We start from the raw sequence: 13,007 nt of genomic DNA on the forward strand, positions 1-13,007 counted from the left end.
ACTGGACCCAGGTTCAGCCACTTGCTGCTGCAAAGCCAGAGGCAAGGGTTGCTAGGAGGAAAGGCAAAGCCGGCAAACCCAGAAGATGGCAAGCTAGCATTCTAAAGTATTCGCTCACATTTTATAATGTACTATAGAGTTTTAAAGGGAAACCTAGTATGGGGGACATGCGGGAGTGGTACAGGGTACTGGGCTCGCGTGTCTTGTTCTGATGGCTACCTTCGCTAATTGCTCATCGGGAGTCTGGTTGGTATTATCTTGATTTTGACCCAATTGTTCATGACTCCCCCTAAGTGGGAGGAGTGGGGCACTATGCCTGGATTGTTTCAAGATTAGCCGCTGGGATTTCTCAAGTAAGGGCATAATTAGCTAAGCTAGCACTGATGAGGGGGTGTCTAGGGAGGGAAGGAATGAAGAGGTAAGAGGGGAGGGAAGGAAGAAAAAGGAAATGGGACCGAGCACAGTGGCTCACGCCTGTAATCCCAGCACTTTGAGTGGTCGAGGTAGGCAGATCACCTGAGGCTGGGAGTTCAAGACCAGCCTGACCGACGTGGAGAAACCCACCCACACACACAAATGGGTCATTTTTAAAACAGAGGTTCCCGGGTGTATCTGCACAGGGCTTAGTTACCTGTGACCCCGGCTAAAGGTTTGCTCTCACACAGACCTGCAAGGGCAGTGCTGGGACAGACCTGAGTTCTTGCTTTGGGGAGTCCCTTTTCCTGGACCCCGACAGGCCATTCTCCTGTGGTCACATCTTCCACTGTAAAGGTTGCTCCTTAGTTAGTGCCAGCTACCATTTCATCCCAGTCCCAGTGGTGCTGTCTCAGCACCTTCAGCGGATGGACTTAGAGACTTCCTGAGCCTCTTCAGCTCTGTGTTTCCGGGACTTGGATGAGTTACCCTCACCCATTAGGATTCTTCCTCTTAAAAGGTGAAGACATTGCCAAGCTTCGGAACAGCCTTACTGTAGCCATCCGTCTGCTTAGAACAGGTTGAGCACCCCTAATCTCAACATCCAAAGTCTGAAATGCTCCAAAATCCAGAACTTTCGGAACATTAACATGGCACCTCAAGTGAAAAATTCTACACCTGACCTCATGTGGCAGCTCACAGCCAAAATGCAGGTACACAGCACAGAGTTTATTCAGAATGCCTCCTCATCCTAGGGGACCCACCTCCTGGTCCCCCACTGCTTTGGATGGTTCTCCTCACCTAAAAAAAAAAAAAAAAAAAAAAAAAAAAAAAAAAAAAAAATTCAGCATACAGTAGCCTTTTAATCAAAACAGCATCGTGGCTGAAAGCCTGTTGGTTGTTGCTGTTGCCTGACAGCTGGTACGGGTATTCCAGTGATGCTGCTGTGCTGCCTATTTACGCTGAACACATTTTTTCATTGTATTAATACTGTATCATTCTTTTCACTGTGTACCTACTTATGTGTGAATAAATATAGGAAAATGATTGCTTCTCGGTAGCACCTACATTGAGAGTCAGGAATGATAATAGCAAACAGCCACATATTGCCCACATGGGTACTGAGATAGTGACACCTGTGGTTTCTTTTCTTTTCCTTCCCTCCCTCCCTCCCTCTCTCTCTGTCTCTCTCTCTTGCTTGTTTGACAGTTTCGCCCTTGTTGCCCAAGATGGAGTACAATAGCATGATCTCAGCTCACAGCAACCTCTGCCTCCCACACTCAAGCCATTCTCTTGCCTCCGCCTCCCAAGTAGGTGGGATTTACAGGCATGCTCCACCATGCCCAGCCAATTATGTATTTTTAGTAGAGATGGGGTTTCTCCATGTTGGTCAGGCTGGTCTAGAACTCCCAACCTCAGATGATCTGCCTGCCTCAGCTTCCCAAAGTGCTGGGATTACAGGCATAAGCCACTGCACCTGGTCAACACATGTGCTTTCTAATGGCTCAGTGTATGCAAACTTTATCTCATGCACAAAATTATTTAAAATATTGTATAAAATTAACTTTGGACTATGTATATAAGATGTATATGAATCATAAATGAATTTGGGTCCCATCCCCAAGGTATCTCATTATGTATATGCACATATTCCAAACTCTGAAATCCATAACATTGCTGGTTCTAAGTATTTTGGATAAGGGATACTCAATTTGTATGATGAGAAAAGGCAGGAATCTGGAGTACAACTTTGGAATCAGAAAGGCTTGGGTTCAAATCCCTGCTCTGCCACTTGCTAGTTGTATGACCTTGAGGAAGTTCACTGGCTTCTCTCAGGCCTGTCTGTGCAGTGGGGCAGGGGGTTAACAGCACCCCTCTCACAGAGCTTTCGTATGCGTTATGCAGACCACACACTTCATCACCACCTTGCACAGTGCCAGAGCCCAATGCATAACAGCTGCATTGTTCTCAAAAAGTAGAAAACATGGAGAGACTTGTAGCCTAGACAAAAAACGAGAAAGGAACTGTAGTCCCACTGTTGTCCAAGTTTCTCTATTCAGGACTTAGTGATTGATGATGTTTGTGGGTCTCTTCAAACATGGCTTCCAAACTGAACATGTTGCTGTGGGTGCAGATGGTCTCACCATTAAGGAGCAAAGAAGACTTGGGCCTTCCTTATTTCTGGTTCTCTCTTGGTAGCCCAAAAGCTTCGGCCTTGCTGGTGGGCATGACTACCTAACCTTCTCAGTGTTAAGGGACATACCAAAGCATTTTTTACATAAGCAATAGTGATGTCACATCTGGACTTTTCTCTTGTGGGTGGAATTTTTATTTTGGGGAACAAGATGTGTATGAGGGAAGGGGGAGTCAACAGAATTGGGTAGAGGAAGATGAGGACCAGCAAAGCCTCAGCCTACGTGGCAGGAAGCTTTGGAGCAAGTCTCCTTGGGCAGAGTGTCCAGCAATGAGGCCGGCTCTTTCAATATCCGGGTCACCAGATACAGAAGGCCTGGAAAGGCTATGATCTTGGACAAGGCAGCTCTCTGTAGCTGAGTCAAACTCTGAAGGAGCTGACTGCTAGAGGGTGTCTGCTGACTGCATTCCCCACAGCTGCACAACGAGTGCTTCCCTGGAGGAAGATCTGGGCAGCACGTCTCCACGTCATTCGTGACCTCTGTACCCAGGTGTAGCACCTATAATTCCCTCTTCAGCCCAGCTACAGAGCCAATACTGCCCTATGTACAGGAGGCCTTTTCTCTCTTATGCTTCTAGAAACCCTTATCTGCACATGCTCACTCCACTCTTTCTCCTTCCATTTACTCTTCAAGCCTGTTATCCTCTGGCTTCTACCCTCCATCTTGAAATTGCTCTAGTCAAGGCTGTTGATCTCCATTTAGGAAAAGCCAAAACGCACATTTTCTGTCCCTCACTCAAACACTCAGCCTCAGTAAATGTCGTTGGCCTCTCCCTCCGTCCCCACTTTCCTTTCCTGGCTTCCTTATGAGATACTATACTCTCTCCACTTCTCCTTTCCACTTCTTCCTGTCTTTAAATGTGGGCATTTTTCAGAATCTGGCCCTAAGTGCTCCATTCCTCTCCTCTCCTCTTCTTTCTCTTCTGTTCTCTCTTTTCCTATTCTCTCTTCTCTTCTTTTATTATTTTCTTCTCCTTCCCTTCACCTCCCTTTTTTCCCCTCTCTTCTCCTTTCCTCTTCCCTTCTCTCCTCTCTTCTTTTCTCTTCTGTTTTCTCCATATGTTCTCTCTAGATGATTTGATTCATGCTCATGGCTTGAAATCTCACCTATATTCTAAAGACCACAAAAATATGCCTCTGAATTCTAGATTTCTATAATTCAACTGCCTGGTTTTACTCATTAACATCCTAAATATAACTGTTCAAAACCAAATCCCCCAAATCTCCTCCACGGTGTCACCATCGCAGTAAATGACACCATCAACAATCGAATTGGTTAAGCCCAAATCCGAGGAGTTCTCCTTTTCCCCTGATTTTTTCACCCTGTCTGTTGGATCAGCATGTCCTATTGATTTAATCTCCAAACTGCATACTGAAGGCATCTACTTCTATTCGCCACCATTGCCACTTCTCCATCATTGCCCACTTCCCAGAATACTGACATTGCCTTGTTATTGGTCTCCATGTGTGCCTTTTTGCTCCCCTACGATCCATTCTCCACACAACAACCACAGTGATCTTTTTGTAAGTTATGAATTTGTTAAAGAAATATGTATTGAGCACCTGCTATGAGCTTGACATTCTCAAGGCGTGGTGATATAGCAGAAAAAGGGAGAGAAGACAGACAGAAAGAAAGAAAAAGGAGGAGGAGGAAAGAGGAGGAAGTGGGGAGAAGAAAGAGGAAAGATAAGAGGGGAAAAGAAAAGGAAAAAAAAATACTACCAGGACAAAAAAAAATAGGCTAAAAAGTGCTTTAGAAGGTGATGAAAACTATGAAGTGTTATGGAGACAAGTGGGAAGTGCATGTAAAAGGGCAGGAGGATGGGAAGCGGGTAGAGGGCCATCCAGAAAGACTGATGTGACTTTCGACAAGTACATGAAAGAGGCGAAGGAGTAAGCCATGTCACTCTTTTGGTTGGGGATGCAGGGAAGGGAAGAGAAAGTGTGTTCTTGGCAGAGCAGTAAACGTAAAGGCCATGAGTTCGTATTCTGCCTGGCATGTTTGACAGACAGCGTAGCTGAAGGAAAGGCAGCAGAAAAACAGGACAGAGTAGCAAAAGCCTGATTGTGTACAACGGTGAAGATTATGTAAGGAACTGGCTTTATCTGGAGTAAGATGGGAACCATTCAGGGAGTTTTGGGTAGAGGGAGGCACCAATTCATTCATTTGACAAACATTTGTTTAGTGCTTACTATGGACCAATTTAGGCTTTAGGGTTTTATGAGTGAACAAAACCAACACAAATTGCAGCCATCAGGAGCTTACAGAACTAAAAGCCTATCCGATAAAAGAAGAAAGTTCTCAGATAATGACCTTAGTTTCCATTTTAAAAAACTAGGAATAAGAAGATGAAGTAAATTCAAAGTTAGTAGAGAAAAGAAATGATGAAGATTACAGTCAAAAGCAATAAAATAGAAAACAAATACAACAGAAAAACAACAATATTGGCTGGGCATGGTGTCTTATACCTGTAATCCCAGCACTGGGAGGCCAAAATAGGTGAATCACTTGAGGTCGGGAATTTGAGACCAGCCTGGGCAACATGGTGAAACCCCATCTCTACTAAGAATACAAAAATTAGCCAGGTGTGGTGGCACATGCCTGTAATCCTAGCTACTCTGGAGGCTGAGGCAGGAGAATTGCTTGAACCTGAGAGGAGGAGATGCAGTAAGCTGAGATTGTGCCACTGTACTACAGCCTGGGTGATAGAGTGAGACTCCATCACCTGAAAGGGAGACAGAGAGAGAGAGAGAAACAACAATAACAATGGAACCAAAATCTGATTCTTGAGAAAATCAATAAAATTGAAAAACCTCTGATCCGACTGATTAAGTAAAAAAGAGAGAAAACACATCCTAAATTTAACCATCAGGAACACAAGATATGACATCTCTATAGATTCTAAAGACACTGAAATAATAATAAGGTAATATTATAAACAATTTTGTTCCTACAAATTGTATAGCTTAGAATAGTTAACTTGCATATCCGTAAAACACTTCCTTGTTCTCCATATTTGGTGAAGTTCTCTATAACCGTCTGTGTCCCTATCATAGTCTAGACCTTCCTTCAGAGCAGAAACCAGATCTTCTTCCTAGCCAGTCCCCTGTGCCTGACCTGTAAAATAAAAGCATTATGCTGAGAAAGGGCCTGCTGACAAAATAATAGATTTTATCCAACAAAAAGTGAGGTCACTGGCCAGGCACAGAGTCTCATGCCTGTAATCCCAGCACTTTGAGAGGCCAAGACAGGCGGATCACCTGAGCTCAGGAGTTTGAAACCACCCTGCACAACATGGTGAAACCAAACAACTTATTAAAAAATGGGCAAAGGACTTGAATCAGCATTTCTCCAAAGAAGATATATAAATGGCCAATAAGCACATGAAAAAATGCTCAAAGTCCAAATCAGAACCACAATGAGATACTATCGCACACCCATTAGAATGGCTAATACCATTAGAAAAACTCTAGAAAATAACAAGTACTCAGTTTTGCAAGATGACAAAAGTTCTAGAAATGGATGGTGGAGATGGGGGTTCACAACAGTATGAATGTACAGATGCTTCTTAACGTATGATGGGGTTATATCTTGATAACCCCATCATAAGGGAAAAAATCCCTAATGCACTTAGTACACCTAACCCATCAAGCATTGCAGCTGAGCCTCGCCCACCTGAAACGTGCCTGGAACACTTACACTGGCCTCCAGTTGAACAGAATCATCTGCATCACAGTCCATGGGAGAGTATCGCCTTTACCCTCGTGATGGCGTGGCTGATTGACAGCTGCGGCTTGATGCTGCTGCCCAGATTGTGAGAGTATCACACTGCACATCGCTAGCCTGGGAAAATGTCAAGATTCAGACTTTCAAGTTCAGTTTCTAGTGAATGCGGTACACTCTCACACCATTGTAAACTCGAAAATGTTTAAGTTGAGCCATTGTAAGTAGAGAATCATTGTAGTAATATCATTCTGCTGTGCACTTAAAAATGGTTAAGGTGGCCGGACGCGGTGGCTCAAGCCTGTAATCCCAGCACTTTGGGAGGCCGAGGCGGGTGGATCACGAGGTCAAGAGATCGAGACCATCCTGTTCAACATGGTGAAACCCCGTCTCTACTAAAAATACAAAAAATTAGCTGGGCGTGGTGGCGCGTGCCTGTAATCCAGCTACTCGGGAGGCTGAGGCAGGAGAATTGCCTGAACCCAGGAGGCGGAGGTTGCGGTGAGCCGAGATCGCTCCATTGCACTCCAGCCTGGGTAACAAGAGCGAAACTCCGTCTCAAAAAAAAAAAAAAAAAAAAAACAAAAAAAAAACGTTAAGGTGGTTAACTTTATACTTTGTGTATTTTACCACAATAAAAAAAGTTGGAAATAAACTATAGATGTCTTGTTTACACTTTACTAACACACACATAGGAACATACCTAAACTTGTACCTCCTTCTGTTTCCGTTTCTTTTCTTTTTCTGAGACAAAGTTTCTCTCTTGTCACCCAGGCTGGAGTGCAATGGTGCAATCTCAGCTCACTGCAACCTCCACCTCCTGGGTTCAAGCAATTCTCCTGCCTCAGCCTCCTGAGTAGCTGGAACTACAGGTGCACACCACCATACCCAGCTAATTTTTGTATTTTTAGTAGTGACAGGGTTTCACCATGTTTGCCAGGCTGATCTTGAACTCCTGACCTCAGGTGACCCACCCACCTCAGCCTCACAAAGTGCTGGGATTACAAGTGTGAGCCGCTGCGCCCGGCCTGTTTTTCTTTAATTGGCATCACTCTTCCTCCCCTCACCCAGCCTAAAAATCTGGTAGCCAAACTGGACTTTTTACACCAGGCACATCTGATTAGTCACTGACTCCCACATCATGTTTTCTCCCTGTCTTAATTACCCCTCGATAAGACTTCTCCAACGCAGAGACCTCAGAGTCACTCCCTCGAATTGATTTATTTGTTCGTTTAATAAGTGTTTTGTAACTGCCTAGTAAGCATTTGACATTGTCCATCAAATACAATATTTCGAGTTTTCTCCCTTCCTAGCATATGTCTTTCAGGCAAAGCATATAATTGCCTCTCTGGGACTCTGAGCTCCCTCTGCCTTCTCTCAGGGCAACCAGTAACTAACATTTGAGATGATGGCAGCTCCATCAGCCAGGAACCTGGGGTGGCTGTAATGAACAGAGCGTGTCTGCTGCCCATGGCGAATATGTAGCATGGGAGAGAAATCATTTCTTTTATTTTATTTTAAACCCTTCCAACCCACACCCTCCTTCCCCAATAAGTTCTATGGGGAAAAAATAGAGCAGTGTTAAGGGGATTGGAAGCGTAGGGGTAGAGACTGCAATTTAAATTCCATGGACAAATCTGATCTCATTAAGATGACTTCCGTGCAAAATTTTAAAGGAGGCAAGGGAGGAAGATGTGCAAATATCTGGGAGAAGTCGGAAGGGGAAGAACTGGTACAGAGACCTGAAGGGTGTGGGTCAAGGACACTCAGGTGGATGGAATGAGCAGGGGAAAGAGAAAGAAGAGGCCAAGTCCTGGCCGGAACGCACAGGGTCTTGCAGGTCCTTGAAAGGAGTTTGGCATTTTCTCTGAGTAATGTTTTAACCAGATCACTCTGACTGCTGTTTTAAGAAAGCCGATGGGAGCAATGGTGGACTCAGGAAGATCAGTTAGGAAGCTTTGCAGTAATCTGGGTGAGAGATAATGGTGGCTTGGACCAGAGTTGTCAGAAATGGTGAGCAATGGTCAATTTCTAGATATGTTTTGAAGTTAGAGCTAACATTGGAGATGAGGTGTGAGAGAAAGAGGAGTCAATGACGACTCTAAGGTTTTTGGCCTGAACAACCAGAAGGATGGAACTGCCATTAACTGAGCAGGGGGAGACTGTGGGAGAAGCAGATTTTAGGGGAGAATTTCCAGGGAGCTTCCATTTGGAAGAGGTTTCCACTTGGAAACATCGATGAGACACTTGGAGAGGCATCTGGATTTCAAGATGAGGATCCTGGTAGAAAATACAATTTGAGTTATGTGTGGATTGCACTTAAAGCCATGGGATTTCTGAGTCACCAAAGGAGTGTACATGGTGAAAAGAAGAGATTCGAGGACTGAGCCCTGAACCAAGTAGGGGAGATGCGAAATGACCAGCAAAAGAGGTGACAAAGTGTGGACAAAGGGTTTGAAGAGAAGTCAGGTGTGTGTGGTACTCTGGAGGCCAAGGGAAGAAAATGGTTCCAGGAGAAGGGAATGCTGCCTTATGACAAATGCTGCTGAAAGCTCATCTTAATGAGAACTAAGAATTGACCATCCAAGTCAGCTACATGGGGATCAAGCATGACTGGAGTAGCTTTCACGGAGAGAGATTGTAGTCTGTGAGTCTAAGCATGTTATTCAAGGAGTGGGGAATAGAGAAATGAGAGAGGATGGACTCAGGGTCTGTACAGGAGCGGCCTCTGCACAGGCAGCTGGTCCACAGCGAATGGAGAGTGGAAGTCACAAACACAGGCATGGGTGTGTAGTCAGATGTGGAGGTGGCAGCTGGAGGAAGTACCACTTACTTGGGTTGTTTTTTCTTGGCAAAATAAGAAGCAAGATCGGCTGGGTGCAGTGGCTCACACCTGTAATCCTGGCACTTTGGGCCACCGAGGCGGGTGGATCACCTGAGGTTGGGAGTTCAAGACCAGCCTGACCAACATGGAGAAATCCCATCTCTACTAAAAATTCAAAAATGAGCTGGGTGTGGTGGCGCAAGCTTGTAATTCCAGCTACTCAGGAGGCTGAGGCAGGAGAATCTCTTGAACCCGGGGGTGGGAGCAGAGGTTGCAGTGAGCCAAAATCGCGCCATTGCACTCCAGCATGGGCAACAAGAGTGAAATTCCATTTCAAAAAAAGAAGAAGCAAGGTTGTTGGCTGAGATGGATGATAGTGGAGGGATATGGGAAGTCTAAAGAGAAAATATGCATAAAATACTCATTTGCAGAGTGAATGGGTTCATACTTACCAGGCAGCAATAAAGGCCCACCCTAGGTTAGCGGCCATGAATTAAAGTTAGGCCAGCAGGAAGATGGTGTGCTTTCCCCCAGCATTGGCTGTGTGGGCAGAAGCTTGGAGTTCACCATCGTTAGAGTTTTGCCAAACAAATGCAATGACACTAAAGACAGATACTGAAGATGAGGGGGTATGAAAAAGAAGTGATTAACGTGATGAACCATGGAACTGAAGCCAAGTCAGAGGAGGGGAGAGAGCCTGAGGGGAGCAGGATGAGTTAAAAGGTGTAAGGGCTGGGCTCCCACTGGGTGGAAGGATGGGTGATGGTGGATTCCAGGGGCGGCGAGTTGGGAAGTTTAAGGAGGTGCTGGCCAGAGGAGGAGCCACATTGAGACTGCAGGGGGGTGTAGTTGTTATTGATGATAGGCGTTAGATTTGGGCCATTTGTGTATTTGATGTAGTAAAGGACAATATCCTTGGAGGAGAGGAGTTCACGGACTCAGGGAAGCAAGAAGCCAGCTCCGCTGAGCTGTAGGTGCTAGAACGATGGCAAGCGGGTTGGTGAGAATGACAGTGAACCGAGTGCCGAGATCCATATAAGGAATGAGAGGAAGCCATGTGGGCTTTGTAGGAGACTTCATGGAGGAGTGGTGGCTGCCGCAGGCTGCTTATTCGAAGCTGGGAAGTTTTGAGGATGGTCTGAAAGAGCAAAGGAGTGAGGAAGACACTTGCCCCACCCAGTGGTAGGAGGGTTGTAGAAGAGAAAATTAATCCTCCCCTTGAGAAGGCTGCAGGGAACCGTTCTCAGAAGAGCGCCATGTTTCATGAGAGCAAAAAGGGGAACAGAAGATGTGGAGGATACAGGATATTGTTTCCATCCAATTTAACATGTTTCAGTTATTTCCCACCATGCTTTGAACCTTCCAAACCAAATCCCACGCCACCTTCCCGCTACCTCCCTACATTCCAGCCACACTCTCCTTAGCATGTTCCTTGGATACATCAAGTTCTTTCCGACCCCAGGGCCTTTGTACTTGCTGGCATGTTCCTTCCTTTCTTGAAATTGTACCTCTTCCCCACCCCAATCCCTCAAATCTCACCTTGAGTGTCGTTTCCTTAAGAAATCTTGCTGAACATCCTCTTTAAATCACAGTGCTGTGTTTGGTGCCACTGAAGCCATAGAAATCCACACACAGTCTCTATCTTCAAGTTACTTTACAGTCTGGTGAAGCAAAGAGGGGAGCAGGTGGTTTGAGAGCGTCCTAAGGGCTGTGATGGGGTAGACCTGAAGCATGTGGGAGCACACAGGAGAAACTATTAACTGAGCCACAGTGGGGATGGGGGTAGTGGAGGTGGGCAGTGGACAGTGGGAGCCATGTTTCAGAACATGGCTAAGCAGAGGCCTATGGTCAGGAGTTAGTGAGGAGAGGGTGGGGGCTGCTGAGAGTGTGAGGGGCCATGAGCTGGTGAGGATGGCTGGAATGTAGCAGAGTGTGGGGATGATGCTATAGGGATGAGCGTGCCCAGGCAGCCCTGCAGGACATGCTATGAAGTTGGGCTCTTTCCGGGGGTCCCTGGGGCCCATTGAAGATGGCTTTTTGTCTTTGTATATAAAAGGTATATATAACTCTTTTGCAGAAGAATTATGACCAGAAGCAGAATCTGATCAAATTCGGCCCCTCCTGTGTTTGGCTCCAGAGCAAGTGTAGATATGCCATCTGGGAGCCCAGTGACCCCAACCTTCTGGGGCACAAGACAAGGCCTAGTGCCGTCTGGGGGGAAATTGGTAGGATCACAGAACCGCCAGAGCTGCAGGATGTCCCGGCCCAGGGGCCTCCCACACACCACCCAGACAGCCTCAGTCACCAGCTTTGTAGTTAGGATACCTTCTCCATGTTAACCTAATGACAAGAAGACAAAAAGCAAGAGAACAACTGGATGGAATGATTATAAAATGTCTCAGTCCTCTTCCAAACTATGAGCTTTCATACTTCTTCTCTCTAGCTTGACACCCCAAGTAACACCCTGATGCCTTGTGAAATGACCATACTTAAGTTTATTGTGTGCTTAGCAGGTGCCAGGCCGGAATCACAGCACAGACAGGCAGATACTTTCATCTCCATCTTGTACAAGAGGAATCTGAGGCACAAGGGAGGTTAAGTAGATTCCCCTTTGTCACATAGCAGGTAAGTGACAGAGCAAAGATTCGACCCATGAAGTCTGATTCCAGAGCCCCTGGTCTGGCCCAACACTCGCCACACCTCGTGTTCAAGCTGGTGTCTTCTACGTTGTCAGAGTAGGATTAAATCAGGTTCAGACGGTGTGGGAGTGAGGCATTTTGGCTGTCTGTGTTCAAGGCTTTATGAAACTTCTCTGGTACCAGTGAACAGAACATTTCACACCTCAGAACGCTTGTTTTTGACCAACTGGGGCATCTAAAGAAAAGCTCTAGGGAAAGGAAGTAGCAGAGCATGGGCTGCCTACACTCGGCTCCCACTGGCTGGCTCAGCGGGGGGCTCTGGAGCATGGTGGCCTGTGTCTAGATAGCCCACAGCCTTCCTGTGCTTTCTCCCTGGGCGTACACACAGTGCCAATGGAAACACACTCGTCCCATGTTCCATGTTTCTACCAGTAGAGGGCGGAAGTGCAAATCTGAGGACTTGTTCAGGAACGGCTTTGCAGAGCATCTGCTCAACATGAAAGTTGCTGTAAATATAGTTGGAGGCCAAGTGCGGTGGCTCACGCCTGTAATCCCAGCACTCTGGGAGGCCATGGTGGGCGGATCACCTGAGGTTAGGAGTTCGAGACCAGCCTGACCAACATGGTGAAACCTCATCTCTACTAAAAATACAAAAAAAAAAAAAAAAAAATAGACATGTGGTGACACATGCCTGTAATTCCAGAGGCTGAGGCATGAGAATCGCTTGAACCCAGGAGAAGGAGGTGGCAGTGAGCTGAGATCGCGCTGCTGCACTCCAGCCTGAACGACAGAGGGAGGCTTTGTCTCAAAAAAAAAAAAAAAAAAAAATATATATATATATATATATACACACACGCACACACACACACACACACACACACACAGTTGGGATTCTCAAGGCTATCTTTCCTACTTTCTCCACTGTGAACTCTGCCTTTTCCTTTTCCTCTAAAAGAAGAGAGAGTGCTGACACCCACCCACCGTCCTCCTGTTGTCTCTGGGCTGTTCCTCCTTAGAACCTCCCTCCCCAGCTAGCTGGGTCTGGTCTGTCATCTGCACACTTTGCACAGGCCCACACCAGCACCCTGCACAGACCATTCCCACCACACTAAATTCTTTGTTGTCATTATTCCTTTGCTTCTTGCCAGTTTTCAAAATTGCATTCACAAAGACTCTTCTGGTCATTCCGACACACCCTGCGCCTCCCCCGAT

General features: G+C 46.1%; 1 long non-coding RNA gene across 1 annotated transcript in view; it reads right to left on the reverse strand.

Moving 5' to 3' along the window:
- Nucleotides 1–631: 631 nt before the first annotated feature.
- The window catches only part of LOC108588920 (uncharacterized), a 45,386-nt gene continuing 33,010 nt past the window's right edge, over nt 632–13,007 (reverse strand). The window contains exons 4-6 of the long non-coding RNA XR_008477853.2: nt 10,696–10,817; nt 6,309–6,452; nt 632–1,215 (exon numbers count right to left, since the gene is read on the reverse strand). This is a non-coding gene — a long non-coding RNA (uncharacterized LOC108588920). The remainder of the gene's footprint in view (nt 1,216–6,308; nt 6,453–10,695; nt 10,818–13,007) is intronic.

Source organism: Callithrix jacchus, chromosome 18, assembly GCF_049354715.1.
Source record: "Callithrix jacchus isolate 240 chromosome 18, calJac240_pri, whole genome shotgun sequence".
NCBI lineage: Eukaryota > Metazoa > Chordata > Mammalia > Primates > Cebidae > Callithrix > Callithrix jacchus.